A 14,658-nucleotide genomic window follows, 5' to 3' on the forward strand; every position below is an offset into this window, starting at 1 on the left:
AGGCTTATGATATGCAGCTTCCAGACATTCTTTGGCACGATGAACCTTTGACTGGAGATAGAAGCTCTCGTTCTTGGCATTCCATACTTCTGCAAAGTATTCTTTGGCTCAGCCAATGGTTTGGCTCAGGCAATGGTGTCACAGACCTGAACAATCTCTTCCCAAGTCGAACGCCACCTTCCTATCATTCCATTGTCACCAATTACCTTTCCTTCAGCTTCTTGAGTTGACAGTGTCACCTCATCCCAGAAAGCCACGTAGCAAACCTGCTTTACCACAAGACCATGCAAACTCACATATAATCATTGAGTGTGATGGTTTACTCTGATGTTCATTTCTGAAAATCTTGAGGCTGGAATACAATTGGCCATTCCAATAGGTTGATATAGATCATCCCCGCCACCAAATACGCAGGTAGACACAACAGTTTTGCAAGCTCTCATGTATCTCCTATCTTCATCAGATATTTTGAAACCACCATTGTCGCTGTAGAAACCACAATGTACATTAACAGTCTCATTCTCCTGCACAAGTATGGAAACACATTAAACATGTATATAGCGGCATAGTTTTCTGACGGTACAATAGTACGCATCAGTAAACAATACAACCTTGAAGCTATCTTCTCTTTCAGAAAGTGTCTGAAATCCTGTAAACAAATTAACATCAGCAAAGAAGACCATAGTGGGGAACAACACTTTCAGACCTCCGATTACGATTTGTCAGCAAAAAAAAAGAAAAAAGGTACAGATATGAAACAAGAGGTAATGAACTTGGTAGGATAAATGCTACTATGAAATTATGACTAGTCTATAATTGAAAATGCACCACAATAAAAATATAGCACCAACAGAAGGATTAGTGCTAGAATTATGGTGGAACATTATGGGATGAAGGTAAATATAATACGTCAGTAACATATACAATCTCGTATCATTCAAATGCTCACCTGCAATTCCCTCTTCCAATCGATCACCAAGTCTGAATTTGGTCCATACAACCGAACAGTCTTCTTCAAAGAAGACTCATTCCCAGTGTCTTCTTTGTACATATGAATAAGTGTTGTATATACGAATCATCCCTATAGGAGAATTAGGTGCAGCTACGGAGGCAACAGGTTCTTATTATTTTCTAATTTTGCAAACATGATGGGAGCAGATGTAATAATGATAGCAGGAATGGTTTAACCCAAAAGAAATACGAAGCAATGACGACAAGGAGTATCTGATCCATAAACCCCGTCCCAGCCTTCTCCGCCGTCGCGGCGGCCTCCTCCTCCGCCAGGTTCTCGAAGCCGCGAGAGTCTGCAGCGCCGATCCTCTCCGCCAGTTCCGAGCGTCCGAGTGCGATCTGACGGCCGACGATTTTTAAGTGACGTGGCTCAACGCTGCTCGCGCTCGCGACGTGCTTTACTAATACAAGGAGTACTACTAAAGATATGTCAAGAATGTAAGAGGTATTTTATTTTGAAAAAAATCAAACTTTATAAATTTTGATTGACAATTTGTTAAATCTATTACCTTAATAATTGAGAAGAAAAAGAAGCCTCCACGTTCGCTCTCAATGCCACGAAATTACCACATTAATTTGAAAAAAGAAAAAGATCTAGACCACTCAATGTTATGAACATTTAACGGTCTAGATTAAACTAAAAATCAATTTTAAATATTAAAAGATAAGGTAGGATATGGGAAAACGAAGCTGTAACATGTTCAGACACGTTCAGAATAGATGTGTTGTATCCTCTTCGGACACGTACAAAGTACAAGCAATAAATATGTACTTTACAACTCAGGCACGTCAGCTCTATTTCAGATTTGTTTTTGCCAAAACGTTTGCTACAGGTGGACGATACCTATCAGCTTCAATTTGCTTTTCGGCGAATCGTCTGCACTTTTTTAGCATCTTCAGTGCAGCCACAACAACCCGTAAGATTTCTCTGCTATAACATATTTCAGCAATAAATACACGTTCAGTGTCCCAATCAATAAATATTTCTAACTCTACAACTATCAAAAGTTTTGCTGCAGGTGATCGTTTTTTGCTAAACATTGTCTGCCGGTGGTTCTTCTCTCTTTCAACATATCCACTGCAATAGGTGGTGAGATATTAAATTCTGATTTACAGTATATATGACACAATTTTCAGTAGCATAAAGGATGTGAACATTACAAAAATAACTGATTTACAGTAGCATACAAATTAAATATCTGACACAATTTTCTAATGAAATATAAAGAATGTGAACATTACAGAAAAAAAAGGATAGCTCCTGACATGCTATAACCAAGTTTTTAGGAAGTTAATTTTTTAGGATCGAACTTCAATTCAGGAATTTTCAGATCAGTCTGCATACATACTATGATGTTTGAATCATGGATTCACACATGCTATAATCAAGTTTGCATACATATTAGAATCTGGATATGAAGTTTTATTTAATCCAATACTACATTTTCATTGTAGCAAATGAGTATTTTTCAGACCAGTCTGCATACATACTATGATGTTTGAATCAAGAAATCCATCAGACATGCTATAACCAAGTTTGCATACATATTATAACCTGGATATGAAATTTTATTTAATCTTATACTATATTTTCATTGTAGTTTTCTTCCATGGTCCATATCATATATTTGACAAGAAAAAATTAGACACGTATTCACAATGCATAGGAAAGATTGAAACAATAGAAACAGCAATAGGTGGTGAGATATTAAATTCTGATTTACAGTATATATGACACAAGTTACAATGAAATATAAAGGATGTGAACATTACAAAAATAACTGATTTACAGTAGCATACAAATTAAATATCTGAAACAATTTTCTAATGAAATATAAAGGATGTGAACATTACAGAAAAAAAAGATAGCTCCTGACATGCTATAACCAAGTTTTTAGGAAGTTAATTTTTTAGGATCGAACTTCAATTCAGGAATTTTCAGATCAGTCTGCATATATACTATGATGTTTGAATCAAGAAATCCATCAGTCATGCTATAATCAAGTTTGCATTCATATTAGAATCTGGATATTAAGTTTTATTTAATCTGATACTATATTTCCATTGTAGCAAATGAGTATTTTTCAGACCAGTCTGCATACATACTATGATGTTTGAATCAAGAAATCCATCAGACATGCTATAACCAAGTTTGCATACATATTAGAACCTGGATATGAACTTTTATTTAATCTTATACTATATTTTCATTGTAGTTTTCTTCCATGATCCATATCATATATTTGACAAGAAAAAATTAGACACGTATTCACAATGCATAGGAAAGATTGAAACAATAGAAACAAATTTGAGTACCAAGTTAATATTCAATTAATCTTCTTTGATATAGACCAACTACATGTTAGTAACAATTAGTGCCATAAGCCCATAAATAGCATATTACCTTTTGTAACAGGAAAGTTGCCTATGTCTCATTAAGACACTTGAGAAAAATATAAGAGTAGTGTTTATGCAATTGGCATATTGGATAGGAAACATTCTATAAATTTAAAGGAAATAAGAACTGAACCACATAACCTAGAGTAAGAAAATATGTACTACACACTCATTGTAGTAATTAGTCTTTGGACAGTCCAAAACAAAAGAACCAATACAATTGTCAACTAGGATGTAGGTGTTGGATTCTCTATATCACTATTATACCTTATATATCATGTATAAAATTTATTTACAGGTAGGCACACTATGGCATACAAATCTTTGAGTCAATTGACAACATTCGGACAAGCATGGAACATTAAAGTGAAAGTGATAAGAATGTGGGAGTCAATTAATTTTGCCACTGATGAACTTATGAGCTTAGATATGATTCTTATGGATGAACAGGTATTGCTCTACCCATTCATATTTAACGCACCAAACCATATAATTTTCTTTTAATTAATATTTGTTTGACAGGGTGAAACAATTCACGCTACAATCTGGAAGAACCTAATTGATATTTACAAACAAAAGGTCAATGAAGGTTCTATCTATGCAATTAAAAATTTCAAAGTCCAAGAAGATAGTAGATACCGTCCAGTGAAGAATACACTAAAAATAGTTTTCATTTACAATACAAATATCAAGGAAGTGCAAGAGCAGTTGAATAAATTTCAGAACTATTACTTTGAGTTTGCCTCTAGAGATACACTACTAGAACGGAGAAATAGTGATAAGCAATGCTCAGGTAAGTATTCCATTATGTCCTATATAATCTGATTTTTTATCTATTTATATTATATTCTATAATTTTTAATGTAAATATTATTACCTAAATCTGCAGATGTTATTGGATTACTCACAAAGATTAAGAAAGTAGAAACTAGAATGGTAATGAAAAACACCGCCAACCCGCGGCAAAGGGACATTCGGGAGATTGAACTTTTAATAGCAAAGTAAGTATGTCAGTTTGAATTAAAAATTTGTTACTATAAATGTTTTTTCTCTTATGATGGAATAAAAATTGTATATTATGGCACAAATTATAGGGATCATAAAGTGAGGATAACACTATGGGAAAATTTAGCTCATTCTTTGAATGAAGATTTTATTGGCAAACAAACTGTTGTAATAGTTACATCAACAATGGTGGATGGAATGCAAGGTAATTGCAATTTTTTATCAAGCTATTGTCAAAATTCCAAGATTACAAACACTAACATTTTGATATTTTAAAAACTAGATATGATATTTTTGAAGTCCGGAAATGGCACAAGATTATATACAAATTTAGATATACCAGAAACATGGAAGCTTATTGACAGGTATACAAAATGTTGCCCTTTTATTTACCAAATTTCAATACACAACTCTAATTTTTTTGTATTATCACTATATCCTAATACATTATATTTTATAGTCTCCAATATGAAGAAAATGTTGCAAAACTGATGGAAGTAGATAAAAGTACACAAGGTACACTTGAGGAGCAAATGTTTTACAACAGAAGAACTTTGTTCGAAATTACTCAAATGAGACATGACAACCAGACAGATCAGGTAACATAGAATTCATATATCTGTTTTCTGAGATAATGATTAAACCTCCACCATATTTAGCAATTTTATGTGGTTACTAAAATAAAATATTTTTAAAGCTAACATCTGATTTTTCACATTGTAGGATTTTGTATTTACATCAAGAGCTACGATCGATCGATTAGATAACTTCTCTTGGTGGTACATGTCATGCAAAGTTTGCAACAAAATGTGTACTAAGATAGCCAACAAGTACCATTGCAATAAGTGCAATATGGAACCAGAATCAACAACTCCTAGGTAATCATACTATTAAAAAACTTTATTTTCTAAATTTTTTTAATTTGTTTGCCCTAACAACCATGCTATGGTAGGTATTGGATCCGATTCCAAATAAGTGATCACACAACAACTACGACCTGCAGTATATTTGATGATGAGGCGCAAAGAATACTCAAGACATCTATCACAGACTTGCTAGACTCACTTAATGGAAAATCTGAAGAAGTTCCACAGATTATACATGAACTATGTGGAAAAACACTTATCTTTCGATTCAAGCTCAGCAACCAGAACTTGACTGAAGGAAAGGCATACTATTTAGTTAAAAGAACATTTGTACCCGACGAAAAGCTTGAATTGAAATTTTCAAATAATAATGATGAGGTATTGTTTATTTTCTCTATATCTTCTATTATTACTTCTTTTTCTTTAAGATTTATCCTTATCATTTTGGCTAATAGGAGCAAAACATCAAGGATTCAGCAGGCATAAAGACATCAAATATAGCAATAGATGGTGTATTATTGGAAGATTGCGAAGTAAGCAACATGGATACCAATATATGCAAAGAAAAAGTTTCATCATTGAAGAAATTCAATATTGCCAATCAAAGAAGACAGAGAATTCTGATTGTAGATAGTGACTCAGACGAAGAAGAAAATGATACATCAGTTTATAGCAAAAAAAGTAGATGTTGACTACAATCTTGATAAAAAGAAATCTGTTCTAGAAAAAGCCATTAAGACTGGGACAAGAGTGGCCAAAAAGATTGATGAGCTTGAATTGAAATTTTTGAATAATCAAGTTGAGAAGTTAAGATTGCACAAAAAGATTAACAGAAAAAAGAGGAAACATGTTGCTGCAAAACACAAGGAGGTTGATATGGTAAAGGATGGTAACAAAGAATCTAAAAGGGCAAATGAAAAATTAAGGAAGCATGGTCATAGAAAAAGAAAAGGCAGCATGGTTGTGATGCAAACAGATTTTTCAATTAATCAGGTATCAAAATAAACTAAACTTTCATCATCCATATTGGATAAATAGCATTTTTTGAAATCAATAAGGTTTTGTGAGTTTTTTTTTTAGGAAGAAGGCATCAATGATTTGGATATTAAAAGAAATGTGAAAAAAGATTACTTGAGGTCATCCAAAAGGTGTAAAAAGAATCTTCATCATCGAAAGCAAAAAGACAATAAGTTACAGGATGATGTTTGCTTGCAGAAGGAATCAGATTTTTCAAATAATCAGGTACACCAAATAAACAGATTATCATATGTCATATTTATTAATTAATATGTAAATGTACAATATTTTTGTTATTGTTTTTTAGGAACAACAAAGCACAATTCTAGAAGAGGTAAATGATGAATGCACCAGTAATACCTACACAAATGAAATTGGTGAAAAAAGCAAGGATCAAACATCTCGAAAAATAAAAAAAAGAAGGTTGAATTGCGAAAGAAGTCAAAAAGACGAGATTAAATACAGAGATGTGCCAATTATACAACAGGAATCCAATCAATATACATCAAAAAATAGTCAGGTACTCCAAGACATATATTATTTGCAGTTTATCTTATTAGTTATGACAATATTTCACAAAAATCACTAACAATGATTTTTAACTTTTGTTTACAGGATGATGTTTACTTGCAGAGTGAATCAAAATTTTCAAACAATAAGGTACACCAAACAAACATAATATCGTATGTTATATTTATTAGTTAATATGTAAATGTACATACTTTTTATATTTTTTTCTAGGAACAACAAAGGACATTTCCAGAAGAGTAAAATACTAAATGTAACAGTACTTCGAACACAAAGGAAATTTGTGAAAAAATGAAGCATCAAACATCTCGAAAAATAAATAAAAGAAGGTTGAATTGCGAAAGAAGTCCAAAAAACGGACAAAAATACACATATGTGCCAATTATAAATGAGGAATCCAATCAATTTACATCAGAAAAAATCAAGCTAGATATTTCGAATAATCAGGTACTCCAAGAAACATATATTTTCCAATTTTATCTTATAGGTGATGACAATACTTTTAACACTAGCAGTATTTTGCAGACAAGTTATGACGAGAACGAAGATATTATCAATGAAGCCGACTTCGACAAAGAATGCAATAAGGAGATCAACATACCAGTGCACAAAGAAGAGCAACCAACTCGATATAAATCAACAAGGCCTAGGATAAGACCTGCAAGATACACATCTTAGGATTAGAAGATGTCAGGAAAAAGTTTGGGAAACTACCCTATAAGAAATAGAAATTTTATTAGTTTATATTAATGAACAACATTACATGTATCTGCTTGCAATACAATGAGTATATTAACAAAGTTCTATATGCTTCCTAATTTTTCGAAATACATTGTGTGAATTATTTTCATGCCTTAATCCATACTTTAAATTTAGAGAAAATATGACATTTTTCTTTTTCATAAATAGTAGCAAGTAGCAATATTGAAACTGACATAACAGTAGCAATTAGGAAGTACCAAAAGTAGCATTCAGCAATAAAATAACATTGGATCCATGAGGATGACAAGTTAAGAATCCAAATAAAGTACAGACACCCCCAGGCACCCTGTCTCCCTTCCCCTCATACTCCATTGGATCAATGAGAATGACAAGTTCATCATCCAAATAAAGTAAGACCTCCCCCCCCCCCCCCCAAAATGAAACTCCTCAGATTATTCTTTAATAAATATATTTTTATACAAAGTCAAACTAATTACAAATGTATTAGAACATAAAACATCAATTTGCTTTCTCATTTATACCATTCTACAAAAAAAAATTAACTTATCATATACCTCTCCAATGAAGATGCACAAATAGCAATCCAAAATAAATAAGTCCTTCATAATTAAATCATCTTATCATCTTGAGTGAGATTGGATAGCCTGTACATCTCCACCTTGGAGGCGCCGAAGGTTTAAAAAGAGGGAATGCAGACAGGTAAGGCACATACTAAATTATAAAAACTAACTAAGATAATGAACGGATGCAATTTAAATTGAGAATTGATATTACCCTTTAAAAATCTACAAGAGAGTAAACGAGAATCACCTTCTTCATGTCTGACAATCTTCTGTCTGTGATTCTCAGACTTTACTCCAAGTAACTTACAAACTGATCATATTGATTGCCTTCTTTTAGCAATCTGAATTTAAAGATTTGGCTCCATATAATATATTGGATGACAAAAATGGAAAGGATCAGTATTGTGGTACTTAATTCAAACATCTCGAAAATTGAAGAAAAGAAGGTTGAATTGCGAAAGAAGTCAAAAAGACAAGATTAAATACAGAAATATGCCAATTATACAGGAGGAATCCAATCAATATACATGAAAAAATAGTCAGGTACTCTAAGACACGTATTATTTGCAGTTTATCTTATTAGTTATAACAATATTTCACAAAAATCACTAACAATGATTTTTAACTTTTGATTACAAGATGATGTTTACTTGCAGAGTAAATTAAAATTTTCAAACAATAAGGTACCCCAAACAAACATAGTATCATATGTTATATTTATTAGTTAATATGTAAATGTACACACTTTTTATATTTTTTTCTAGCAACAACAAAGCACATTTCCAGAAGAGTTAAATACTAAATGTAACAGTACTTCCAACACAAAGGAAATTGGTGAAAAAGTGAAGCATCAAACATCTCGAAAAATAAAGAAAAAAAGGTTGAATTGCGAAAGATGTCCAAAGAACGGACAAAAATACACATATGTGCCAATTATAAATGAGGAATCCAATCAATATACATCAGAAAAAATCAAGATAGATATTTCAAATAATCAGGTACTCCAAGGAACACATATATTGCAGTTTTATATTATAGGTGATGACAATACTTTTAACACTAGCAGTATTTTCAGACAAATTATGACGAGAACGAAAATATTATCAATGAAGCCGACTTCGACAAAGAATGCAATAAGGAGATCAACAAACCAGTGCACAAAGAAGAGGAACCAACTCGATATAAATCAACAAGGTCTAGGATAAGACCTGCAAGATACACATCTTTGGATTAGAAATGTATTAGCACATAAAACATCAATTTGCTTTCTCATTTATACCATTATACAAAAAAAAAATTTAAAACTTATCATGTACCTCTCCAATGCTCAAAGCTTCTAATCGCATTTTTGTATTCATATATTGTCCAACCCATATGAAGATGCACAAATACCACGTACATCTCCACCTCGGAAGCGCCGAAGGTTTAAAAAGAGAGAATGCAAACAGATAAGGCACATACTAAATTATAAAAACTAACTAAGATAATGAATGGATGCAGTTTAAATTGAGAATTCATCTTACCCTTTAAAAATCTACAAGAGAATAAACGAGAATCACCTTCTACATCTCTCACAATCTTCTGTCTGTGGTTCTCAGACTTTACTCCAACTAACTTACTAACTGATCATATTGCATGCCTTCTTTTAGCAATATGAATTTAAAGATTTGGCTGCATATAATATATTCGATGACCAAAATGGAAAGGATCAGTATTGTGATACTTAATTTTATGCAGAAAAACAACAAAGACTGAGACATCCTCGGTAAAGTACAAACACACAGTTAGAAAGCAACATGTCACAAAAGCGAAGAGTTACTGCAATGACTATGTTTATACTTTTAGATCAACCTTTTGAATGCATTATATATATACAAAATTTTATTTTGAGCAGATACTAAATAACACAACATATATGTGATTAAATACATGATGATACCTTAAATTTATCTTCTGATCAAAGTTCATCATCAAGCATGGTAGATACATACGTATACATGAATATTTCTATGTGAAGTGCACATGAAAAAGGATAGCGGCACACTGATCAGAAGGTTTTGCCATTTCATGTAGTTACATCTTAAAATTTATGGCAATAATTCTTGTGGCAGCACATAACCTTCATGCTTCAGTACAGCTAAATTCCAACAAAGTGTGATATGCCATGACCATTGACTAACATTTAATAATCTCTATACAGCACATATATTTTTATACAAAGTGAAACTAATTACCAGTGTAATAAAAGATAAAACATCAATTTGCTTTCTCATTTATACCATTCTAATCACATTTCGTCCAACCCATATTAAGATGCACAAATAACAATGCAAAATAAATACAGTTGAAAGCAAAGAAGTAGATGTTGAGTACAATCTTGATTGAAATTTGCTACAAGTCTTCAAGCAATGAATCAACACCTGGTACGGTAATCTTGCTGGCGGAGACCATGGAAGCCAACACCGGGCACCTCACCTTCCTCCTCCCCTCCCCTCCGCGAATGGCTCGAAAACTTCCATCGGGATCTCTGCTCTCGCCGGGAGCCTGTACATCTCCACCTCGGAAGCGCCGAAGGTACATGAACCAGGCGGTCCAGATCCAAGCGCAAGTCCGACCGCCTGAGCTTGGATCTGAGTGGATAAGAGAATGAACTGTGGTAGCGAGTGGACGAGGGTGACGGATGGATAAGGGGTGAGGGGTAGGTCACCGGGCGGTAGAGATCCACGGAGAAGACCGACTGAAGCGGCTCGCGTAAAACTGGAAGTGGCTGGGCGGCGCCATGGCACTGGTAGGCGGCGGCAACAGGGGAGCTGGTAGGCGATGCTAGGTCGCCTGAGGTTGGATCTGAGAGGATAAGATCGTGAGCTGTGGTAGTGAGTGCACGAGGTTGACGGATATCGCCTGAGGTTGGACTGAGAGGATAAGGTTGAGAGCTGTGGTAACGAGTGGATAAGGGTGACGGGTAGGATATACCGTATCGATGAGGAGTAGGATACACGTCCGAATCGAAAATAAACCGAACTGCGTAAGGAAATCACCGTATAAATACAGTATGGACAAACATGGGAGAGGCAGGTGTATCCGTTCGTGCCCCAGAAGCGGATTCCCGATGAGCAGGGGGCAGAAGACTGCTATCTCGAGGCCCATCACGACCAAGCTGACAATTTCCAGCCTCCCAGGTCCTTCTCAAATTGCATATACTATTTCTATTTTGTTTTACCACTCTTTCCATCCTGCCACAACGCATTTTGTTCATTTTTTCAAAGGTCCAGCACCAGCATATGTCCTACATATCCATAATAATGTTGTCATCATATACCATAGAACTAAATGACATTTTGTAAAGTTCTAATAAATTACAAGAAATCAAAATTAGAATTAACTAACTATGTAAAAGCTTGATTTTCGTTCTACATTAGTTTAATGTAGCACTACAATTATTACATGTCTCAAACAACTTTGAAATTGCAAGCTAACTTCCATATTATCATAACTACAGGTAGCAATAAGGTGACCTAATGACGAACGAACGAAACGAACATGCATCACTTTGTAGAAAAAGGAGGAGAGAACAAATAGACTTGAAAAGGAGCAAAAAAAGAGCTATGGCTATAGATGAAACAAGGAAGACAAAAGCAAGATTAGCAAGAATGAAGAGAAAAGAAATACTTCAACAAAAGAGGGAAGCAAAGCGTGCAAGAAAAGACAACACGGAGATAAATCAAGAGGTCAACAACCAAGCATTTAGCAGTAGCATGACTTCAACAAAAGTTGATAGTGACATATGGAATTTTGGAAAGCCAACATATAGATGCCAATACTGCAATGCTCTACTATGGTATGAGGAACGACTAAATTCCAAAAAAGCAACTAAAAAGCCAGCTTTTGGAATCTGTTGCAAACAAGGAAAAATAAATCTTCCTCCACACAAGAAGCCTCCACCTTATCTCGAAAACCTGTTAACAGGTGAAGGACAAAAATCAAAAAGCTTCAGAGAAAACATCAGATCTTACAACTCAATGTTCTCATTCACATCTACAGGAGGAGTTGTGGATAAAAATATAAACAAAGGACATGGACCATATGTTTTTCGCATGCATGGCCAGGATTATCACCACATTGGAACTCTTCTATCTGAAGAAGGAAACAAACCACGCTGGGCGCAGCTATATATCTATGACACAGATAATGAGGTGCAGAATAGGATAAATGCATCAAGATGTGGCGAGGGGAAAACACCAATTGATCCTAGCATTGTCGCCGGCCTACAGAACATGCTAGATGAGAATAACGTATTGGCTCAATCATTTCGAATGGCAAGGGATAGATTCAAAAACCTAGACTACCACGATTACACTCTGAAGCTAATAGCACAGCCAAACAGAAACGGCACGCATGGCTTGCCATCAGCATCTGAGGTTGCAGCGCTGGTCGTGAAAGATCCAACAAATGAAACTGAAGGACGTGATATCATTATTGAGTTCAAAGATATGGGACCTCAGAGAATACCAGAAACTCATCCAAAGCTCATGTCACTACAATACCCGCTGCTGTATCCATACGGAGAAGATGGGTTCAACCTTCAAATACCATACAAACAAAGGGAAGGAGTTACCTACAAAAGGAACTATGTAACTATGCATGATTACTATGCATATTATCTTCATCATCGTCGTGAACAATCGATTTCACTGCTGATGTCAGGACACCTATCTTTACAATTCTGGGTAGATGTTTTCACATGCATCGAACAGAACAGACTAAACTGGATAAGACATAATCAAGGAAAATTAAGAACGGAATTGTACAGCGGCTTGCAAGACGCAATTGAACGTGGGGACACTCGGACAGAGCAGGTAGGAAAGAGAATAGTACTACCTTCAAGTTTCACAGGAAGTATAAGAAACAAGTTGCAAAACTTCCAAGATGCAATGGCGATATGTCGTTGGGCAGGATACCCAAACCTTTTTATAACATTCACGTGCAACGCAAAGTGGCCAGAGATCCAATACATACTAGATGAAACAGGAAGTAAGCAAAAACCAGCAGATCGGCCTGAAATTGTGGACCGAGTCTTTATGATAAAACTAAGGGAGCTACTAAAAGACATAGTGCAAGGAAAACACTTTGGAACTACTACATCAGGTAAGTGTCATCAAATATTTAATGTCAGACAATTACAAACTTAACTAACCACTCTGAAATTGACATTCAAATGCAGTCCTCTACACAATAGAGTTCCAGAAAAGAGGACTTCCGCATGCCCACATTTTGGTATTTCTTAAAGACAAGAGCAAATGTCATGATCCATCGCACATCGATGATATAATATGTGCTGAAATCCCAGACAAGAAAGAAGATCCAAAAGCATATGCAGTTGTTGAGAATTTCATGATGCATGGCCCATGTGGAGAGGCAAACCCAAAATCTCCATGCATGATAGACCATAGATGCAGCAAGCATTTTCCAAAAAAATTCATCTCTGAGACAACAATCGATGAAGACGGTTTTCTAGTATACAAGAGGCGAGACAATGGAAGAGAGATAAAAAAAGGAAACACGACACTAGACAACAGATTTGTCGTCCCCTACAATAGGGATCTGTTGGTCAAGTTTCAAGCACACATCAATGTCGAGTGGTGCAACAGGTCAAGATCAATCAAATACCTATTCAAGTACATTCACAAAGGAGTTGATTATGTAGTAGGACTAATAAAGGAAAAGGATGCATCAAACAATGAAATTGATGAGATCAAAAAGTACCTACAGATGAGATACATATCAACAACAGAAGCATGCTGGCGACTATTCCAGTTTGACCTAAATTATCGAGATCCACCAGTTGAGAGGTTAAATTTTCATCTTGAGAATGAGCAGCAAGTTATTTTTCCAGACTCAATTGATATTGAAAAAATAATGACAAGGGAAGCAGTGAAGAAAACTAAATTTACAGAGTGGATGGACGCAAACAAGCAGTACGAAGAAGCAAGAAGATTGACATATGCAGATTTCCCCACTAAATGGGTGTGGATCACCAAAGAAAATAAATGGAAAATGAGGAAAAAAGGTTTTGCAATTGGAAGGATATACTACGCACATCCCGCAAGCGGAGAAAGATACTATTTAAGGATGCTACTAAACACCATGAAAGGATGCAAATCATATGCAGACATAAGGACAGTGGATGGAGTTGTACATCCAACATTTAAATCAGCTTGCCAAGCGATGGGATTCCTTGATGATGACAATGAATGGATCGAGTGCATCAATGAAGCAGCTAACTGGGCAACCGGCACACAACTACGTCAGCTATTCACCACCATATTGTCCCATTGAGAAGTTACAGAACCAAAAAGGCTATGGGAGTCGACTTGGGAAGCCCTATCAGAAGATATCCAGCACAACAAAAGAATAATCCTAAACTTCCCTACACTACAACTGACAGATTCCCAGAAGAAAGCCTATACTTTGATCGAAATAGAGAAACTAATGCGACAAGCAGAAAAATCACTAAAGGAGTACCCGGGAATTGATTTTCCAAACTCAAA

At 34.9% G+C, this 14,658-nt stretch overlaps 2 long non-coding RNA genes across 2 annotated transcripts; one reads left to right on the top strand and one right to left on the bottom strand.

Moving 5' to 3' along the window:
* Window positions 1-1,935: 1,935 nt before the first annotated feature.
* On the bottom strand, window positions 1,936-9,623 carry LOC133897114 (uncharacterized). Its single transcript, XR_009905854.1, has 3 exons — window positions 9,427-9,623; window positions 7,426-7,482; window positions 1,936-2,089 (listed from the first exon to the last, which is right to left on the bottom strand). It is a non-coding gene; the product is annotated as an uncharacterized LOC133897114 (long non-coding RNA).
* LOC133897115 (uncharacterized) lies at window positions 4,299-5,001 on the top strand. Its single transcript, XR_009905855.1, has 3 exons — window positions 4,299-4,618; window positions 4,697-4,778; window positions 4,874-5,001. It is a non-coding gene; the product is annotated as an uncharacterized LOC133897115 (long non-coding RNA).
* Window positions 9,624-14,658: the final 5,035 nt, after the last annotated feature.

The sequence above is a fragment of the Phragmites australis genome, chromosome 17 (genome assembly GCF_958298935.1).
Source record: "Phragmites australis chromosome 17, lpPhrAust1.1, whole genome shotgun sequence".
NCBI lineage: Eukaryota > Viridiplantae > Streptophyta > Magnoliopsida > Poales > Poaceae > Phragmites > Phragmites australis.